At 40.0% G+C, this 23,309-nt stretch overlaps 1 protein-coding gene across 15 annotated transcripts in view; it reads right to left on the bottom strand.

The window, feature by feature from the left end:
• The window catches only part of Baz2b (bromodomain adjacent to zinc finger domain 2B), a 211,388-nt gene extending 188,653 nt beyond the window's left edge, over positions 1 to 22,735 (bottom strand). For all 15 annotated transcript variants that reach the window (XM_041631512.1, XM_041631511.1, XM_041631509.1 and 12 more), the window contains exon 1: positions 22,605 to 22,735. The gene's annotated coding sequence lies outside the window, so the exon portion shown is untranslated. The remainder of the gene's footprint in view (positions 1 to 22,604) is intronic.
• Positions 22,736 to 23,309: the final 574 nt, after the last annotated feature.

The raw sequence follows: 23,309 nt of genomic DNA on the forward strand, positions 1-23,309 counted from the left end.
CCACTCTACTACTTAGCTATACGCCAACTCCCATAACAGTGTCAAAGTGAGGGGAAGGAGCCATTTCCTTTATAAACAGAAACACAAAGGGAGCACATCACTATGCCAATTTCTACAAAGAAAGCACACGAATATTGAAAAATAATTTCTCACAATTAGCCATAAGAAATCGTCAGTGACTTTCCCAAAGAACTGTCTAGCAGCGCAAGGATGTACAAGACGAGCTGCAGTGGAGTGCTCTCAGCCTGCAGCCCCATCCTTCAGCCTGCCTGAGCCACAAACTAGATAACAATGAACATAATTTCAAGGTCAGACTCCCACCTTAATAACTGCCCAGTTTAAGCCTACAAATCCTCCTCATCTGTCACTAACAGAGTTCCCACAGTAGTTTGAACGTCTATATCATTATTATGGGAATCATTTCTATTTTTCTCAATTTAATACATTCCTAGTATTGCTCCTTTTGCTTTTGTGTTAAATCATGTGCATATTTGAGAGTGTATATATGTAAATCTATGTGTACATGCATATGTATACACGTGCATCTGGAAACCAAAGGACCACCTTAGGTATCATCCACCTCCTTTGAGGACAAAGTCTCTCATTGTCGTGGAGCTCAATTAGTCATCAACTCCCTGGTAGCTTCCCATCACATCCTCCTTAGTGCTGGGACTGCAGGCGCACATACCACATTTGGCATTTTTACATGGCTTTTAGGGGTAGAACCTGACTCCTCTTGCTTACAAGGCAAGTCTGCTGATAGCTATCTCTCTAGCCCATGTTGCTAGTATTTCTATAATCCATTAAGAGTATTTCAGTATATTGATTATTCTTAGAAGCTTAATCAATAGCATGCATGAATTGGCAATGAAATTAAAAAATTAACCACAAACTGACATATGCACCCCATTTACTCTTGATCATTAAGAATAAACAAACTACTGAAAAGCATGTAATTTGATTTTATTAAGTTTTACTCCAGTATTGTGTAAAGTATCCAAACCATCAGTATAGATCTTTATAGAATGTACAAACGGTGTTATTATATTTCTAAGGAAAAATTACAAATATCTTTGCTTCTTTTAGCTGAACTAAACTACTGAGATTCTCAAAAAAAATTCCTGCAGAAATAAGCTATATAGTTACTGGATTAACATTAAAACATTTGTATCTTGTACTATTCTATGAAAACTTTAAATTAAGTGAGCATCTTAGTTCATATCCTAAAATTCTATATGCTTATGATTTGATTCAACTCCTTTTAATCTTACCCGCATTTAGAGTTCATTATGAATTCTGGAAGGCACTGGACTCAAAGAGTACTCTTCTCTATACATCTGGCTATTAGTTAGAACTGAAGACCAACTATTAAGACTTAAAGAAATACAGCAATGCAAAAAAAAAAAAATGAAGAAGGTGCGAATGGGCAAGCAAGTGGCTCAAGCCTTTAATCTAAACATTCAGGAGGTGTGGCTCTGACTTGAGGGTCTCAAATTCAAGGCCTCCTGGCTATTTAGCAAGACCTTGCCTCAGACCTCAAATATTCTCTCTCTCTGAAACAAAGCAAAAATGAGAATTCAAAGCAAGTTCAAATAGAAATAGGAAAAACAAGTTAATTTAATCCACAGACATTACCCAACTGCTTATTCTAGACAGATTTGTGCACTAAAACAAGAGTACACAGATTAGACAGTTCGTAGAGTTGAGAAGGGTAAGCAGTCTGCCTCACCAACTGACAAACACCATGAAGCCCAAAATGAAATATGTAAAATTACTACTTAAAGTTAGAAAAGAGTTGTCACTAATTAATCACTGAACTTCTATGTCTAAAGATCTAAACTATAAAATGAGAACTATGAACTCTAGATCTCTTATAAACAAGATAAAACAAACAAAAACAGCATGAACAGACTAAAAATTGGAATAGACCAACACCAACAAAAAGAGCATTTGGGTTCTATGTTTAAGTACTTTACTACCCCAGCATGCAAACTGATGTTTAGCATCTGATCCTGGCACTCAAACTTCTGACGCCATACATGGCGCATGCGCCTAAACCTACACTGACACTCTCACACTGCCTCTTTGTCTCTCTCTACAAACAAGCAAATCGATGTGATAAAGTTTTAAAAAGAATGGCACACAGAGAAGTGCCAGCATGCCAGGACTACAGCTCTGATTTTCCTTTAACTTGGTCTTAGTTCCCATCTAAGTAAGATTATTGCTGAGATGCATTGATTATGAAAGATTATTGTAAAGATACATTAATTAAACTGAACATGGTGGCATACACCCTTAATTCCAACACTCATGAGACAGAGGCAGGCATCTTTGGGAGTTTGAGGCCCGCCTGGTCTACAGAGTGATTTCAGGACAGCAAGGGCTACACAGATAATCCCAGTCTGGCGGCATAGGGATGCATGTCAATGGTGTGATCTGCTCTTTGTAAAAATTACACAGTTCTATGGTGAAATATGATCAGATAATTGTACATACCATTTAACCTCTTTGGAGATCCAGAAGACACAAAAAAAGAAAATATTTAACTCTGCATTAGCCTCTCTACAAAGGAACGCTTTAAAAAATGTTTATGTGCTACTGTGTACTTTTTATGAGAAAACTGCTTAATACATTGACAATTTGTAACACAAGTAGAAAATATAAACTACAAATTAATACATATACTAGCCAGATTTTTAAAATACGTATTATAAAGTGTACAAGGACCTAGAACAGTTTGCTGTGTGTGCACACACCCATGAAGACATGTGTGGGCCAGGGGTCAATCTCATGTATCTCCCTCCATCCTTCTCACCTCATTAGTTGAGACAAGATCTTTAATGAACCTGGAGCTCACACTCTGGCTGGACCGGAGGGCAAATGAACCCAAACGGTCCTCACACCCCACCTCCCAGCTCTGGAACTCCGGCCAGGGACAGCCACCAACACACGCCATGTATGACACAGGAGCTGAGGATCCACACTCACACCCCTGTGCAGCAAGCACATTAGTCATGACTTCCCCAGCCTAGCAAAGTAGGACAAGCAATTCCAGAAGAGCAGCTGACAAGAGCAAAGGTAACCAGCTCACTACCTAAGTGGACGTATGAGTATTTCCAATAAAAATTTAACTTTTGAAATAAAAACAAGGAGTGAAGAAAATGTAGATATATCCAAAACACTGACCTTTTTTTCCTCACTGAAGTCCTGGAGATGAAGTCCAAGCCTGTTCCGGCTAGGTGGCTGGAGCTCTACCACTGAGCTACAACCCAGGCTATTATACACATAGTCTCCAATATGCATTCCTTATGAGTGTATCTGTGACAGACTGGAACAAAACCTCCTAAGACACCATTAATCCCTATTTGTGAAAAGAAAGAGTAGCAAAATGTACACATTCATAATTAATAGTCAACTTCAATTCAAGAGAAATTCTCAATGTTATCTGATCTCCTTATGAACTACCTATGTCATTTGTAAATTCAAAAAATATTAAGTACAATTATACAGAATATATAGCAACAATATCAAAAATACTTACACACAAAAGAAAAAATTCTGACAAGTTATTTTGCTATGACTGGTCTGCATGTATAAAACAAAAAGCATATTCTTTTGTAAACTACATATGAACAATGCAAACCAGGTGTGCTAAACACTGAATGAACAGACCCCCACACACACAAGATAAAAGAAAAGATCGCAGCCTGTGTCATATAAGAATGTTAGCATTGCTGGGCAGGGTGGCACATGCTCGTAATGACAGCACTGAAGAGGCTGGGACTGGGAGATAATGAGTTACAGGCCAGCCTATGCTACATAGTTAGACAGTGTCTAATAGAGGAGGAAAAGGTTCCCCAGCTTAGTATCAAGTAGAATAAATATAATAAAAGCTTTTACTGGTTAGGCTTGGTGGCCCATACCTTTAATCCCGACATTCAGGAGACAGAGGCTGGCAGATCTTAGAGTTAAGAGGCCAGCCTGGTCTACATACTGAGTTCCAAGATAGCCAGGGTTATATATAGAAACCTTGTTTCAAAAAACGAGAAATAAAAATTTGACTCATTTATTCCATAAAAAATGTACTACACCTATTATGACAGTTGCTGTCTAAGCGCTATTGACAGTAAACAAAAACCTTGCCTTCTTTATGGAAACAGACAGGCAGAGTATCTGGGAAAAAGGCACGGAGGCAAGATGGAGAAAGCCACACTGAAGGATAGATTTGAACAAGGGTTCAAAAGCAACGAAAGAACAGGGAATGCAAATGTCTGAGATCTGACCCAAGAAACCAGGAACCTAGTCTAGCCGGCCCAGTCACCCAGAAGCATCAGGAAAGCGTGTCAAGTTGGACAGGTAACTCTTGCCTTTAATCCTAGCACAAAGGAGGCTGAGGTGGAAAAACAGCAGTTTGAGGTCACCCAGGAATACTTAGCAAGATCTTCTCGATAATCAAACAGTGAGGTAACAAAGAGTGAAAGGGGCCAGCCACATCCAGCCTTCCCATCACTAAAGAAGCACACAGGGTGGGCTGAGCACACAGGCACCATCTGATTTTGATTGGAAAACAATCACTTGGCCTGCTGTGTTTCAAAGGCCAGTGGGATTCCATGAACCTTGTAGTGGTTTGTGAATGGTCCCCAAAGGAGTGCACTGTGAGGAGGCGTGGCCTTGTTGGAAGAAGTACGTCTCTGTGGGGTGGGCTCTGAGGTCTCTTTCTCAGGCTTCACTCAGTGTGACCAGCAAGGTCACTGTTACTGACTTGATATAAACTCAGTTTTTATTTTAAATATGAGTAAGTCAGATATAATACTCAGAACTAGAATCCCTTCTTCCCTCTGCTTCTTCCTTCTGTTTTTCTACTTGTAGGATTTAATTTAAATAAAACTCATTTTCTAAAAACATTGCATTTCTTTAAAAACAGCATCTACTTATTGTTGGCTTTAAATAGGATAAGATTTAATTTTATGTATATAAGTGTTTTCCCTGAAAATATTTAAGTACTATGTCTGGTGCTAAAAGAATGGGGGTTACAGACAGTTTGAAGCCACCATGCGGCTGCTGGGAACTGAACCCAGGTCCTCTGCAAGAGCAGAAGTCTCTCCATTCCCTCCTTTCTGTTTTGTAAGACAGACAGACACACTGTAACTCAGGCTGCTTGAAACTTACTATGCAGATAGTCTAGGATGGTGTCAAACTCACGGCAATTCTCCTGATTCAGCATCCTAAGTGCTGGGATTCCAGGTGTAAGCCGCTATATCTGATGGAACTCAAAGTTTTTAATAAATCATTTTACTTATGTTAAAGATACACAGTATTTATTGTCTTTACAATAATTATCTGTTTCTATAATAGTATTAAATCTTCATATTAAACTTAAAAGCCTACATTTAACTATTAACTTATTAATTATCTATACTTTAATAGTATTTTATATCCAACACACTAAAAGGGAACTCAAAAGGATTCTCAAAACTAAAAGGTTTTACACTTAAGCCTTACAGTATGTAATTTCATGTGGGCTGAGGACATGTCAGTGGTGGAGCACATGTATGAAGTCTCTGGTTCAATCTTCATGAAAACACAAAAAGCGCTCTGATTTTCTAACACAAACAGTTCTACATAGCCCGGAATGGAGCATGACAAAGGTTTATTTATTAGGGGATAAACTCATAGTAAAGCTAGCAATCTGCAGTCCTCTGCGCGTGCTGGGAACTGAACCGAATCCAGAAGCAAAAAGGGTCGCACATGTTTGGCTGTTAATGCTGAGTCAGGAAGCCTTCTCTTAAAAGAATTGTGCCTCTGCTTGCCTCTAGCAAACAGAGACCACCCAAGAAAATGCTGCTACCAAGAAGCTGTGCTTAACTCTGTTCTTTTGGGTCTAAAATTCCTTCCCAAGCTCTCTCAGAAGAACATGGGAACCTTACCAGTGGGCTGTGCCCTCATGGCAATACATGGATTAATAGAAATGGGTTAATTTAGGATGTAAGAGTTAGTTAATAGGAAGTCTGAGCCAATAGGCCAAACACTGTTGTAATTAATATAGTTTTCTATGATTATTCAGGTCTGGGAGGCCAGAAATGAAAAACCAGTCTCCATTAACAAAACAGTTTGCTTGTTTTGTTGTATTTATTATCTGCTTGATAGAAATAATTAAATTAGCTAGTCCCATATACAAACAAATTGCTACCAAAATTATTACCCACTTATCTTTGCTGGAAACAATTTATCAACTTCAGGCATATTTGTTTTACTGAAAAACATTTAAGTAAAGATGTCAATACTGTGCTGTATTTGAACATCATACTGCTGTAAGAGGTCATTTTGAACATCTATAAAACTGAAGAATTATTAAAACCATTTCAAAACCCAAATGTGGTGACTCATGCCTTTAATCCTTCCTAATACTCAGAAGGCAAAGGTAAGTAGGTCTTTAATATGCGTAGAATATGCTTAGCTTTACATCTAAAAAAAAATTTATAAATGTGGGTTTAGCTTTTCCATGTGTGCATTCGGATGTGGTGTCCCTGAGTGTGCATGCTCGCCGTAGAGAACGTGGCTCCTCTCACAAGCTCTACTTTACTCTGTTCTGGCAGGTCACTCCCTGAGCCTGGAAGTGCCTGACCAACAGCTCCCAGATCCTCCACGTCCATACACCCACAGCATTAGGGTTAACAGGCACACTGTGGTCATGCCTGACGTTTTAGTGGGCTCTGGAGATCTGAACTCAGGTCCTCCCTCACACGTTCACAGCAAGTGCTTATCAACTGCCAACGCTCTGCTAAAACCTTACATGTCTGGAGTTTGCTACCAAGAAACGGTATTTCTGAGAAACACACTAACAGCAAAACAATAAAGTTTGGTTGAAGTAGTAGAATCTAGAAAAATGTTCTTGAGAGCGAGAGTCTACATGCAGACTACAGTACTGAACAAAAGCATTTCTTCAACAGTGAAATATTGGACCTGGTGAGATGGCTCAGAAGATCTCCGAGCCCAACGACCTGAGTTCCACTGTTGAAATGGAAGGAGACAAATCAACTTCCAAAAGTTGTTCTTTGGCCTCCACACGTGCACTGTAGAGTACACCAAGCTCACAGTCAAACACTTGCATCATACACACATAAAACCAAGAAAATTTTATAAAATTAGAATAGTAAAGGCAGTTTTTAGTCTAAGATGAAATTATGGAGGCCAACTTCCATCACGATTTAGAGAAAATTTTGCTATTAATATATGACGTATGGACTGAGACTATGACTACTACAGAGTTGAATGTTAGGTTATGCTTTATATAGATAAAAAAAACTATTGATGAAAAAAGCATGGATTTCATACTACAGAAGAACATCCACAGAGGTGTTCTTACTTATGTGGTCAGCGTCTTGCACACAATCAAAATATATAAGGTACATTTTTAAGTTAAATTAACTACTTCAAATCAACTTTCATTTAAAAAAACAAAGAAAAGGACTTTAAAGGTTATGGGGAGGGGCAAAAATTAAAAATACTTCTGGTTGCTGGGTGTGGTGACGCACACCTTTAATCCCAGCACTTGTGAGGCAGAGGCAGGTAGATCTCTGAGTCCAAGGCCAGCCTGGTCTTCTAAGTGAGTTCCAGGGCAGCCAAGGCTACACAAAGAAACCCTGTCCAAAAGCCAAAATAAAATAAGCCTTCACCATCAGCAAACTATCTTCCTATCTTAGAGGATCCAGAGCGTTATTCACATCAATACATCCTACCCTGTCTTACACTTGTGGCGACACTGTGTGTGCAGTGTAGCCACAAATCAATTACGGGAATGATTAGTAAGCTTACACAACTTATAAACAAATATACCTATGTTGATGACCCATACTCCAAAGCATCTCTCTAACAAGTAAGCATAATCTAGCCCAAATATGAGACTATTTTAAAAGACTTGATTCTGAAAATATTGTAAGGCAAGGATGTAGCCTAGCCCAACAACATGTGAACATGTCCAAAGGTCTAGGTTCAATCTCAGTGCACACACACAAATCAATTCCATAAATAATTTCTGAGATTTTATAAGGAATTTTTAGTGTGCATGTGCTCTAAACCACTGCGCCATTTTTCCAATCCCACATTTCTAAAATTTTACAGTGATTCAGATTTAAAAAAAACAGCACCGCAAAAGAGAAATTTAGTGTAATCATCTACTCAAAAAAATATCAAGGCCAGTTCATCAAAAACAGACTAATGGGGAGAGCACCATGACTCTTTGCAGGTAAGGACGTTTGTTTCAAAGCCCAGAGGCCACGGGCGGTGGTGGCGCACGCCTTTAATCCCAGCACTCAGGAGGCAGAGGAAGTCGGATCTCTGGGAGTTCGAGGCCAGCCTGGTCTACAACAGCTAGTTCCGGGACAGGCACCAAAGCTACAGAGAAACCCTGTCTCGAAAAACCAAAAAAAAAAAAACAAAGCCCAGAGGCCTAAGCTCAGCCCCTGGAGCCCACTCAGAGGAAGAACTGTCCTCTGCCCTCCATGCGCACCTTGGCATGTGCACCACCACACAGACACAACTCCATACACATCCGCCAAAGAAAAAAAATTACAAAATTACACTTAAAAAGGTGAGTCATTGGTTTATAATCCAGTGATATAAAGCTGGTTCAGCATATACTAATCATAAACATACAAGAACACAAACAGAATTAGGGACAAAAAACACACAATCATCTTATAAATACAGAAAAGGGCTTCAAAAAATTCCACAGCTTTTAATGATTAAAAAAAATCCCTGAAGAATATAGGAATAAAATCATACATCAACATCATAAAAGCCACATACACCAAACCTAGAGCCAGTTTTATTTTTTTGAGACAGGGTTTCTCTGTGTGTAGCCCTGACTGTCCATGAACTCACTCTGTGGAGCAGGCTGGCCTCAAACTCACAGAGATCCACCTGCCTCTGCCTCCTGAGTGCTGGGCTTATAGGCGGGTGCCGCCACTGCCCAGATAGAAAGCTCTTCAATTTCAGAAATAACTTTTAGGAAAATAACAGAATACAAAGTCAACATACAAAAAGCAAGACCTTTTCTATATACCAATACCAAGCATGCTAAAAAAAGAATTCAGAAAAACAATCCTATTTACAGTAGCATCAAAAAAACTAGAAACAAATATAACCAAGCAGATAAGAGACACTGATGATGAAAGTTTTAGACACTGAAAGAAAATGAAGAAGTCACTACAGGATGGAAGGACCTAACAATCATGTGTTGACAGAATTAATATTGCAAAAATGCCATATTATCAAAGGCGAACTACAGAAACAATACAATTCCCATCAAAACACTAATGACATCTCTTATAGAAATAGGAAAAAGTCATAATAATCATATAGAAATACAAAAGGTTCCAATAGCCAAAGTAACCGTGATCATAAAGAATCATGCTGCAGGTATCACAAGGCCTGATTTCACAGTGCGCTACCTGCATAGCAATAACAGCATAGCAAATACAGGCACAAAAACAGAAGCACAGGCCCAGCCAAACACAACAGAGGACTAAGAAATCACTCATACAGGTGCAGTCATTTTCTTCACAACAGTGTTAGAAACAGAGAACTTTAACAAATGGTGCTGGAAGCTGGGCAGTGGTGGCCACGCCTTTAATCCCAGCTCTCAGAGGCAGGTGGCCAGCCTCGACTACAGGGCCACACCCAGAAATCCTGTCTCAGGGCAAAGGGGAACTTAGAAAAGATTGATAATCCACAAGTAAACAACTGAAATCAGGTTCCTACCACCCTGCCTGCGCAAAAATCAATTCAAAACACAGCAACCTTAACATAAGGCCTGGAGCTTTGAAGCTACTGGAGGAAAACAACCACTTTATGAATGACTGCAATAGTTCTGGAAATAATAAGAATTAGAAAGAATATAGAGGTCATCAAATTAAAAACACTTCTACACAGTAAAGAAACCAATCAATAGAATAGTCAGAGACACAAAATGTAAAAAATTACTCACCTGACAGGGAATTAGTAACCACAATTCATAAGGAATATAAGGAAGCCCACTGCATGATACAGAACCCATACCCGACACCATTAAACAGGCTAAACCCCATGGTGTCAGACTCTAGGGGAGACCCTAGTACTACTATCCTGATAAATGGGCACAGCAATAAACTGTCCCTAAGTTCTTTTGACCCCACAGATTGGTGCATCTCTCAACTCTCATCAGAGAAGCTGCTTTTTGCAGTAGATGGAGATTTATACAGAGTAAAAACCGGTCAGTGTGAAGAGAATGAGAGACTGTGGGCTACTCAGCTACAAACAGAAGTCTATATCCCACACTATGCCCACAAGGTTCAGGGGTCTTCTTGGAAAAGGGGACAAAATGATGCAGGAGGAAGAGAGTGGATGTCCTGGAGAAACGGTTGTGCAGGACTTGACAGCATGACGGCACACATGAACACAGAGACGGGCTGCAGGAACCAGACCTACACAACAAGGTTCAAGCCAGCCAAAATCCCAGCATGGTTGGAGGGCGGGCTTATCAAGTCGTCCCCTCCTTCAGGCTGAGGGGCCACTGGCAGGAAATGCCTACTTAGTTAATGGGAAGGGGAGTTGCTTTTTCTGGATGATACAATCCCTAAGAGCCTACCCATGCCTGTATGAATAATCCAACACCTATATACATATATAGACTCAGTTGGCATTAATTTTAAAAGAGAGAGACAGAGAGAGACCACATCAAGTTTGGAGCTGGGGAGTTGGGGAACATAAAAGAGGAACTGGAGTAGAGGGGATGCAGAATGAATATATATATACATTACTCATTTATATACATTAGAATATTGAACATTTAATAAAAAAGAAGAAAGAATTACACAGAAAAAGGATAGTATATTAACAGACAAACAGGAGTTGGGGAGATAGTTCAGATGGTAAAATACTGGCCCTACAAGCATAAGGACCTAAGCTCAACCCCCAAAACTAACACAGAAGAGCTGGGTATGGCAGTGTGTGCCTGGGACACAACACTGGAGAGGTGCAAGCAGGCAGATCCCTGGGACTCACTGGCTAGCCAGCCCAGTCTACTTGTCGAGCCACAAGTCCCAGAGAAAGACCTTTTCTCATCAAATAAGGTAGACAATGCTTGAGGAATGGCATCTGTAGCTGTCCTGTTCTCCACCCCATACATGCACAAAAATGTATTATTTAGTTGTAAAGAACAAAATCTGTCACAGGAAAGTGGAAAGAACTGAAAGCACAGTAAGTGATGAAACAAGACATGAGACACAGTTGTGAGTGAGGCACACACACCTGCAGCCCCAGCACACGGAAGTCAGAGGTGCGAGGGCATGAACCTGAGGAGAGCATGGCCTTCCACAGCGACTTCCAGGCCCTTAAATGAGCCATGGAAGCAGAAGGAGGGCTGTGTGTCAGAGGGAATGGGTCAGTGGGAGAGGTCGGAGGATGCGGGTAGCACATGCAGTGAGATGATCAAACTGTGTCATACACATGTATGAAGGTATCATTAAACTCATCTGTTTATACAACTTACATTAATAAAAATTTTAAGGGAAAAATCTGCTAATTCTGATCCAGATCTTTCTAGGGCCGGGCGGTGGTGGCGCACGCCTGTAATCCCAGCACTCGGGAGGCAGAGGCAGGCGGATCTCTGTGAGTTCGAGACCAGCCTGGTCTACAGAGCTAGTTCCAGGACAGGATCCAAAGCCACAGAGAAACCTTGTCTCGAAAAAACCAAAAAAAAAAAAAAAAAAAAAAAAAAACCAGATCTTTCTATTTTTATTTTTTATTTTTTTGTGGTTTTTCGAGACAGGGTTTCTCTGTGGTTTTGGAGCCTGTCCTGGAACTAGCTCTTGTAGACCAGGCTGGTCTCGAACTCACAGAGATCCGCCTGCCTCTGCCTCCCGAGTGCTGGGATTAAAGGCGTGCGCCACCACCTAATAGGTACATGCCACCCCGTCAGTTCCATGTGTGTCTGAGTGGGAATTTCCTCAGTGGACGCACTGAGTACCTAGGATTAAGTCTGCCTACCCAGCAGCATGGCTACAGTAGTCTCTTCTCCACGTTCATTCTTTCCCAAGCTGCTCTATACTCCAAAGTTTCTGCTTCCTCCCCCACAGCACTCTGTGGTCCTAGCACTCCCGTGGCCACCTGAGAGGCGGGGACAGCTGAATCCCTCAAGTCTGGAGAAGGCCAGCATATGCAGCAGCAAACAAGATATGTCACTCAAGAGGCCATGTCAGTCAAGACATGACAAGCACGTGTGGTCGTTCTCTGCCCTCCCAAATACTCCCAAATACACAAACACACGAACATACACATTCCTTTCAATTATTTCACAAAGGTTTCTCAGATTAAAATGAAAACTCAAACTCAAGGTACTAGAGTCATTAAGCACTTCATCTAAAAAAAGTAAATCTCTATACTCATGAGGCTGAGGGAGAAGACTGCTAAGTTTTAGACCAGCCTGAACTACCAGAAAAAAAAACCTGACATTCTAGTCATTCTATTTAGCCTTTTCTCCTACCTCCCATTTCACATAATATATAGAAACATCTGCATACACTCCCAAACACTCCCGCAGTTTCCTGGTTTTGGCAAGTATACCTCCTGAGAGGCCTTTTGGAAGGGCCAGTAAGGAGAGCTGTTGCCCCACAAGCCCGAGCTCCATCTTCCTTTTCATACCTCTGTGTCTGAGAATTTGATTACTCCTCTGTTCTCAATGCTAGCTTTTAATTTTTTATTATGTTACCCATTTTATTTTGTATGCGTGTATGTATATGTACACATGTACATAGACAGAGAACAAAGGGACAACTTTAGATTCAGTTCTGGGGATAAAATGCAAGTCATCAGGTTTGGTGACAGGCACCTTCTCCCTGGCCCTTATGTTCTCTACTTGTAATGAGATTCTGTTTTTATTGAGACCCCATGTAGATGTTACTGAAAGTAAGGACTATATTTTATCACCTTTTGTCCTTATAGGTAGCTATGATGGGATGCTCAGCTGGTCTGCCTAAAAGAAAAAGAAATGGCCAGGAGGTGGTAGCACACTCCTTTAATCCCCGCACTCAGGAGGCAGAGGCAGGCAGATCTCTTTGAGTTCAAGGCCAGCCTGATCTACTGAGTGAGTTCTAGGACAGCCAAGCCTACAGAGAAACCCCATCTCAAAAAGCCAAAAATAAAATAAAATAAAATAAAATGAGAGAGAGAGAGAGAGAGAGAGAGAGAGAGAAGTTTTTCAAGTTAGTGCTATCAAACTCCCTTGGGATGTCAGCCTGTCACCAAGGAAGAAAAGGTCTTGAGTCGCCGTTCTTCACTATGCTCACTGTTGAACAGGTATGAACAGCAGAGGAAAAAGGAAAAAAGAAAAAAACTCACAAAAGCAGAGAACAGAAGAAAAGGGAGGAACTCTGTTAATCATAAAAAAGCCAGAAAGCCTCTGGCAAGAAAAGGCTACAGCCATTCAGTGGCTTTTAACCTGGCCTGCAAGTCCAGCCTATGGCTGAAGAGCCTGACTCATTAACCCACTTTCTTCAGAGAAAGTCAGTCAACTTTGAAAGCGATGGAGGAAGGGAAAGACCCGGTGATATCATCTTTCTGGTGGAAAGGTTTAAGTTGAGATGAACTCCAAATAAGTTACAGAACTATGCCCAGGTTCCCAGCAGGATAGCTTTAATGGGCTTACTTAACAGAGGCTCAGTCCCTACTGTCTTCCTTTGGTTGGATCCTTTCATTGATTTTTCTTGACTAATTCAATGCTACCTAACCAAAGAGACTTTTAAAATTATCCAAGCCAGAAGCCATCTCTCTCCTATTCTTATTTTTCAAAGATTTACTGTGTGTAAGCAATGGTGCTGTACCCCTCTAACCCCAGCACTCGGGGGAGGCAGAGGCAGGTGGATCTCTGAGTTTGAGGACAACCTGGTTTACATAGTGAGTTCTAGGACCAAAAGGGCTACACAGAGAACCCTTATTTTCAAAACCACAAAACCGAACATCAAAAAAAAAATTATTGTGTGTATGAATACAGACAATGGGTGTCACTGCATCTATGTGATGTCAGAAAGCAACGTGGAGGAGGTGGTTTGGTGGTCCCCTCCTTCTACCTTGCTTCTGAGGCTGTTTTTGTCACTGAGCTATGTGGGCAATGCTCTAGTCTCCCTGTCCTGTCTTGCTGTAGGGTACTGGATTACATGCCCGCTGTATCGTTCTTTCTACATGGTACAAATCAGAACTGGGTCCCCCGCTCAGATGGCCAGACACACACAGCAAGCACTTTCACTCTCTTAGACACCTCCCTGGCTTCTACTTCAAATTTACAGTATGCTTTTATCCATAGCTCTCTCCAAATGCATGTTTAGTCAAAGTGTGCAAAATAAACTCGGGGAATTAAAGCCATTGGCTCTTTCCTCTATTATTACTATAGCAATAAAAGTGTATCTAAAATTTCTCTTGTGGTTGATGTTGAGTTCAATCATTTTTCAAACAAATGCTAAATTTTATGTTTTACTGATTTACTTCATGCTTCTTCCTCTTCTCTTCATACAACACTGCTGTGATAAAAACTGGAGGACAAAATTCCAATCCTTCAATTTCACTGAAAACCTCAGGATAACTATCCATCTTAATCTCTTTTGGTTGCTGTTGCTGTTTTGTTTTTCAACACAGGTTTCTCTGTGTGGCCCTGGCTGTCCTGGAACTCACTCTGTAGACCAGGCTGGCCTGAGAGTCAAAGAGCCTGCCTCTGTTTCATTAACGGGATTAGAGGCCCTGTCACCACTCCCAGACTCTCACGCTCTCCATTTATCTTAAGAAATAGGGAAACCAGGTTTACTGAGCCTTTACTTCACCTGTGGCCCTGGCTTTAATCCTCAGGGCGAAACAAAACAACAACAAAATCATTTTATTTCCTTTGTTTATTCACTGATGAAACTCTATAAAGCAGAGATATATCTGAAAGGACAACTGTCCAAAAGGAAAGAAAGGACATAGAATAATTCACAAAATGAGTAATCTAAATAATGGCAATTTAACTGCATTGTGATCCTATGCAACTCACAACTAAAAATAACACTTTGTCTTTTAATAACCTTGGAATATATTACTTAGAAGAAAGGACACCCTGCTATCACTAGATTAAACCTGGCCATATATTCTGTTACATTACCAACATAACCAGTCACTTGAGCAGCTAAGAGAGTCAAATGCACTGTTAGGACTGTTTCTCAACCTTGATGTGTGAGAGCTATCTCATCATTCCAGCACGGGGCAAACACGTGCACAAGTGTACACCATGTTGTGTGGGAAGATCAGATACCAGCATCATCATGAATCTCTCATGTATGCACTTACTTCAACATAGACAAAGCAATGCGCTCCTCCCCGTCATCCATAAAAGGATATATAAAACAGCATTTCACAGTTTTCTCCAATTCTTATTGGAAGCTCGGAATATTGAGGTTGGTTTCTTTTCTATGCTTATAGATGCGACTGACAACATGCAGGAAGCTATTACAGTTGGATTAACAGGTACCGTTTAAAATTTGTAAGTGACCCTCATAGCAGAAGAGACTACTTATTTGAGTCCTTCCTGGAATACTGGAGTAGCTATATAGCTTTCACAGTATTCTAACCCAGGTGCAAAATCCTGTCAACTGTCTAGCTAGATTTTACACTACCCATAACTAAAAGTACTACTTCTTTTCTACATAAGACATTATTTTTCAAATTAATTAATGTATTGTTTCTCAAACTATATGTAACTGGTAAAATGAGTAATGAAATTTTCAAATAAAATCAACTCAGTTATTTATCTAGACAAAATTATAAAAATCTTACTGTCCAAAAATTATAATAGTTGTAAAATTTAGGTTTTGATAGGTGGCTGGTTGGGTTCAAGTTAAGATTAAATATTTTGCCTATAAGATACAACCTTTTATACTTGTTTCATTCTAAAATGGGCAGCCATTCTGTTTTATTCAAAAATCCAACTTAAGTAGATTATTTAAAATTGAAGCTGTTCTGTGTTGCAAACACAGCTAAAATGAAGTGCTTCAATAGCAGCAGTGACTAGATTTTAAATGCAGGTAGATCAATAAAAAAAAAAAAACACCAAGCACAGGCTCCATGTGAGTGGAATGGTATATAATAGCTTGCAAATGACTATGTGCTTGCTGTAACCAGCTGTTCTTAAATTATGAATATGCAACCAAGTCATGTTAAAGCCAAATCCCAGCACTGTTTCTACAGAGAAATCCCAGTGGTTTTGCTTGTTCTCCATGTTAGCTCTGTTAAGGATACAAATAGCGGTAAGCTTCCGAACAAATAGAACCAAACTATTGGCATTTCATGCACTAGGTCCATTATCACAGCAGGGAATGTCAATCATTGGTACATTCCTATAACAGCTCACGCAATATGACAAAGATCTTGCAGGGGAAAAAAATCAAAATCTCTGCAGCATACTCCAAAGTCCTCTGACAACCTAGTGCTTTCTCGCTACAGCCAATCAGACAGGCCGACCTGATCCTCTAGAAGACTTGCACTAAGCTTGAAACATTTAAAAACATCAATCATAAAAACAAAGACAGGACATTGAATTATACAGTATTAACCTCCAGGGTTTGCATACAAAGACCTTAGATTTATTTATGTCCCAGTGAGTTAAGAGCTTCAGTACACCGTTCTTTACACCAAGCTGACTGCCAATTTGATGAACCTCTCTGCCCTCAGCAGGAGTGCACGGTCTTTGATTAATGAGTGCATGTTTGTAGAAAAGTGTTAAGAGGAAAACACAGAAAAGGGAAAAAAATACACAATTATGTAGACATATAGGTAGGTACAGGGCAGAAACTATCTTCAAACCATATGTATCTCTTTCTTACATTATAAACAGTTACACAAACAAAATTAGTAAGGGTTCATATCGACACATTACCTTCATTGTCATTATCACTGCCCAGGCAATTTTTATTTGAATGAAAATCATTCAGAAACCAAATTACATGCCATATTTTATATAAGAACTATTTTTAAAACTTTATTTCCAAAACTATATAATAAAAACAAAATATGTGCAAAAACCTATTTGACCTCATGCTCTCATAAAAGCATATTAATTTTAAAAACTGGCTGCTTAACTGACCACCGAAAATTCAACAATGAATAGCATGTTATAAGTTTAAGTTATCTGGACCATTAAGTATTTTACATTCAAACTCTGAGTTGTCACAAATCAAACAACACTCAGGGCAGATTTAAAAATCATATAAATTCATTTAATTTCCTTACTTTCAGCAGATGTTTCTAATATTTTATAACTCTCTGTTTTTGTAAATGAAATAAATATATTTATTAACCATTGTTTTTTAGTTCTTTATTTTGGTTTTTCAAAACAGGGTTTCTCTGTGTAGCCCTGGTTTTTGGCTGTGTTGGACTCGCTCTGCCTGCAGAGTGCTGGGATGAAAATGTGCAGCAGCACACTCAGGTAGCATGGGCAACGGACTGGTCCAGCCCCATCCTCCCTTAACAACGTTATGCTCAACACTCTAATGATAGCAGAGTACCTGCTAGAACTACAATATTACCTCTATCATTGAGCTTAACTTTTATGTTTCTTTAAAATGAATAGTTTGTTTTTAATAAACAACTAGATTTCCCGTAATTTGGCTTGTGAGACTATCTGCGTTGACACAAATACATGCATGTTAAGTAATTATGTTCCCCCAAAGGCAAGCCACAGAGCTGCAGACATGTCTCAGCAATTCAGAGTCCTGATGTCAGTTTCTAGCACCCATGTAAGGTGGCTCACAAAAGCCTCCGGCTCCAGGACATTTACTCCTCCAGCTTCTGGGGGCATCTGTCCTCATCTGCACAAAATCTGCCCATCACACACACACACACACACACACACACACACACACACACACACACACTTTAAAATAATACACACAAATCTTTTTTAAAATAAGTCCCACACAGTCTAAGGCAGTGGAATGATTCTCTTTTTAAGGAACTTTATGGCTACACAAAAGGCTCAAATGTCACATTGCCTCAACTCTAGTTTTAGTGACTTTCTGAAAACCAAAGACTCCATCAACTTACGATTTCAGGAAATAATCCCAGAATCACTCAGGTATATAATACAAGTTGAAAGTTTGCTCATACTAATTATATAGGAAGTCACACTGGGCGGTGGAAGCACCTGCCTTTAATCTCAGCAGAAGCAGGCAGATCTCTGTGAGTTCAAAGCCAGCCTGGTTTACACAGCGAGTTCCAGGACAGGCTCCAAAGCAACACAGAGAAACCCTGTCTTGAAAAACAAAACAAAACAAAAAAACAAAACAAAAAAAAAAAACTAACTAACAAAAAAATTATACAGGAAGACTTTTCAACAGGATTTACTTCAGCAAATTATATATTCCAATGACCAGTTTTACATTTATGTGTCTATTTTTTAAGTAAGCTATGTTCTTTTAAGAGTTATTAATTTTGTATTCTACTTTAAGATCTAAAACTTTGAAAAAATAAATAAATGTTGAGACTAAAAAATTTTTGACAAAATAATAAAATATACTGCATTCTGGCACCATATACCATCCTAAAATTTTGTTTTGCTTCCAGTTTTCTTACAGTATACTTCTGTCTACGGAGACCAGTAGTCTTACTTCTTATTTCCCCTCCTACCAACAAAACAACGTAAATAATTAGAGAAAGTACAAAGCTCAGGCACCAGCAGGACAGTGATGTGGCTGGAACCCTAAGCTAGTGAGAACTGAAGCTACAGGCAGAAATGACACCAGCCTGGCAAGAGCTACAGGCAGGACTTCACCTCTTGAAACAAACAATGCTCTTTCTACAATAAAAACATGATTTTAGTTTAAGAAAATCATTAAATAGCTACTAGGAGAATAATTTAGAACAGTCTTATGAATTTTTAAACAGTATTTTGGCCTCAGAAAATGACAAGCAAAGTGGTATATCTGCCAATAATTATTTCTTTTCTGATCATTTCCCACAGTAAAAGCTTAAAGAAACATTAAGCCAAATGAGCCAATATTTACTAAATAGACCACAATATTTTAAGACTTTATTACTCAAAATATTTAATTTTATGTAATTAAAAAACCTCCTAAAATACTTACTAGAGAATTTGATGAATCCCTCAGGAAATGAAGTATACTTAAAAAAAAAAAAAATCACTGAACCCTGATTACATAATTCTTTACAGAGGTCAACACACCCTATGATTTTGTTTGCACTATGCCATGTTTCTGGTTTTAGTAGTTTTCTAAGGAAGACTAGCTCAAACACTAAGAAATCCTTTCTCTTGTGCAAACTTTAAACCTGAGTAAGGAAGGTCTAATGCACTACCCTCCACTAATTCTAGGAGATAAGACAGGAACCTTGAACCTCAGTGCAACTATGGTATCCCACATCTTGTATAGTAACACAAAGTAGCAACAAAGACATTAACAATCACAGTTCAAGCTGGGACTGACTCTTCTGTTTCAATTCAATGACACCACTAATGGCTTCTTAGCAGCTCCATGAAATCAACCAGCTGTCAAGTTGATGCATCAGAAGGAGCAGCTATGCACTCCCATAAGAAAAAGCAACACATCAGGATGTTTGGCAAAACATCTGCTCCTTTACACTGCAATTCTATAATAAACATGCAAACAAAGAAATGGGAGAAAGGGCAGCAGACTCCGAACCCCAAGCTTCCCATTACAGTTGATATGCATTTTAAGCAAGTGGTTTATATAAACTAAAAACAAATTTCTGCAAAGTCCAATACTTTTTAAGATAGTCTATTTTTTGAAAAAGCAAATACACTTACATTCTTCCAGAAAGACCAGAATTACACAAAATATTTACATTTATAAATTAACAGTAAACTATATCATAGTAAACTGACTATATTCAAGTCAGTATCACGGTGTTATGTACAAAATTCAAATATTAAAACTAAAATATATTCTTTCACTCCATACTATCTAGTAAATGAGGCCAAATAGTATTGTAGTCAATGCATTTCCCAAGACTGAGCAGCTAAAATCCCATTCTCACAGACATAGAGTGAGTGCACAGGTTAACATAGTCAATGTACTAGTTTAACCAACCCAAAACAGTACAGATACATTATCTACATTTAAAAATATGTACCCACTCCTATTTCTCTGAAAACCATTCTATGAACATATTAAGTTCTTATATCCTGTTTTAAAGCATACAATCTGATATCTCTTAAAAAAATTCTATCACCATAACTTAAAAAAATTTACATTCAAGATTTGCTTTAAATATTTGTAAAATCTTACTCTTCTACTGGAACTACAAATGCAATAATGTCACCTAAATTATTGATTGTGCAGCAGTGTTTACAATAGGTGTGAGACAGCAATGTACTTAACTACCATTTTCTTAAACTGCTTATCCTCTGTTGCTTCCATTTGTAATCTGCCAAATCTTCAGTCCTTTGTTGCATGTATAATTTAGAACCATCTGTCCTGTGTGCTTTTAACTATTTCAACATTTCCACCTACCAACAATTCACTAAATAGCAGACGTTCAATTCAGTCAAGATTTCTATGTAGCATTTTATATACAGGAAATTCCTGAATAAATAGCAGAAAACAGTAAAGAATATTGCTACAGAAATTTAAAACAAACCATTTACAATGTAAGTTTTCATACACTAGAAAATCCTCTTAATGTATTTAGAATTTTTTCTATTAGCTTTTTAAAAGTTTATTGTCGTCAATGTTTTTCTCCAACCCAGAAGACAAAGGGAATGCAGAGAGTTTCTCGTCCTTGTTAGAAGAGATGTAAATATGCTGACTGAAAACGACTACTGGAGACAGAATTACACTTTCCCATTCAATTTGCTGTGCCTATTTATATACTCGGCAGTGAGTTTATCATTAAGTATGGTCATGTGATCAGTTCAACTTTTCTTGTAAGGTGAAAACAATGATAGACAAATTTTAATTGTACTTTTTTTATCATTATTCTTATGATAGTTGATAAAGTTTAAACAAAAGATTATAAATTATCTTCTTTTAAGGTTAATTCTGCCTTTCATATATTAAACCTTTTTTGCCAAACTTTTGACTTTAATATTTAATACTAAAATGTAAAAGTATCAAGAATCTCTTGATATTCTGAATAGCTTTTTTAAATATAAAAAAACACAAAAAGACTAGACCACAATCACAAAAGGGAAGGTACATAACCCAAGTGATGTAAATATTAACTGAGCTAAATTTGCCAGATCTATGAAACCACATAAATAAGGAAATATACTGTTACAAATATATTTGAAAATTTAAAAAATAAAAACTGCATGGACAAAACTAGGTGAATACTAAGTGATACAATGAAAGTTTCGATCATTTTTTAAAAAATAATCTTCCACTTGCTACCAAACATTAAGTGTGCGTGTTTTGGGGTTTGTTCTGAATGCAAAAGAAAAAAAATAAACCCACAACTTATCAGTAGGCTCTAACTTAAACGATTTTATAAAACGTGAAAATTTGGGGGGGGGGGAACAAAACATACACACACTTTGGGAAAATTTTCTTGATAAAAGTTTATATGACGTCACATGGCCCCCCGAACCGTTCCTAAACTTTGAGCCTTATCTAGACACACTTTTTGCATTTCTATGGCTTTTTTCTCTTCCTTAAAATTAAAAGAGAGACACTTAGACTTGGGAATAAAAATTGCCCAAGATGGCGAAACGCTTGTTGTTTAGAGGGCAGGGGGAAAAATGGAGGATATTGTAATATACACAAAGGGATAAATTTCAACAACTCAGCCACGGACTGCAGCTGCTTCTCTCTTTACAAGGAAACAACACACAAAAGATAAATACTGAGGAGAGGGGCAGAGGAACCAGCCCCCACCCGCAGGGCCGGCTCCCAGTCTCCGCACACTTCCTAGCCTTTCCAGTTCTGGGGTTCGCGGAACTACTTTAGGGGAGGGGAGCGGGGCGTCGCGGGGGAGGGCGCGGAGACTGAGGGCAAGGAGCCCAGCCCGCCGCGGCGGGACCTGCTGGCCAGGCCGCCGGGGACCCGGGAACGGGAGCCCGCTCGACCCCCGTGCCAGATCCCCGCCGCCCGGGGCCGCAGCCCCACCCCCACCTGGCTCCGGAGACCAGGCGGCCTGGCGCGGGTCGGCGGCGCGGGCGCGAGGCAGCGGGCCGGGGGCGGAGGCGGGCAGGCCGGGGCCTCGCCAACTGCCCCGCGGGGCGCCGCAGCGGGCCGAGCAGGAGGACGCCTCGAGGCCGCCGGCGAGGGCGGCCGGCACAATGGAGGGACAGGCCCGGCCGCCCGGTCCCGCGCCCGCACTCCCTGCAAAGTTTCCGTTCCGCCGAGCCCGCACCCCCACCCCGCCCGGGACCAGGTCCCTGCGCCCTCCGCCCAGAACTCTACTCGGGACCCCAGAGCCACCGCGGCGTCGCAGCCCGCACAACAAAGAGACACACTGGGCGGCGCGGGTAAACAGTGGCGGGCGCCTCGGGAGGGCTCCAGCCCGCAGCCGCCGCTCTCCGCCCGGATCCCACCTCTCCCGCACCCCCGCACCCCGGCTCCCAAACTCACCTTCACTTTCGAACGGAGTTGCGCGGTGGAAGGGATTTTCGCCCTTCTCGGGTGCAGGTTAAGCTTTTCGGAATCCCCACCGACTCCTTATTTCTCTTATAATTTCTGCGAGAAAGTCTAGGGAGTTGGAGTGGAGGTGAGATCCGTGATCGCGAAAGCCCCGGCTCCCTCCGGCCCCGTCTTCCGCCGCTCTCTCTCTGATTAGTTCCTATCCAGCAGCAGATTGAAGCAGGAGATGATTCTTCTCAAGGTTTGTTCAGCAGCTTCACTTCTAGGCGAAGGCTTCATGAACCAAGTGACGTCAACCAACAAGGCTTCTCTCTCTCTCCTCTCTCTAACAATGAAAGTTGCTGTTAACAAGGGAAAAAAGAGCGAGAGAATTGTTTATACCATTTCAGTTCCAATAATAAATGACCTATCAGCTCTAAAAGGAGCCAAGGGAGGGGGCTGCCTCTTCATTCCAAGAATACTGTATCTTTGAGTTTGTACCGCTCCTCGTCCCAGGAAAAAGTTAGAAACTTAAATGTTTTGTTTTGCTTTTTAAAGGGGAGGAAACAACTGAATATTTAATTTCTTAAAAACGTAAACGGACTATTAGGGAACATAGATTAGCCATCTCCACCAACTTTTTACGTTTGTAAACTAGAAATTGCGTTGGAGTCTACAAGCTAAATTAATGTGCCAAGAATTTGTGCATGCTAGGAC

The sequence above is a fragment of the Microtus oregoni genome, unplaced genomic scaffold (genome assembly GCF_018167655.1).
Source record: "Microtus oregoni isolate MIOR12 unplaced genomic scaffold, Mior012 000037F_ref0000500, whole genome shotgun sequence".
Classification (NCBI taxonomy): domain Eukaryota; kingdom Metazoa; phylum Chordata; class Mammalia; order Rodentia; family Cricetidae; genus Microtus; species Microtus oregoni.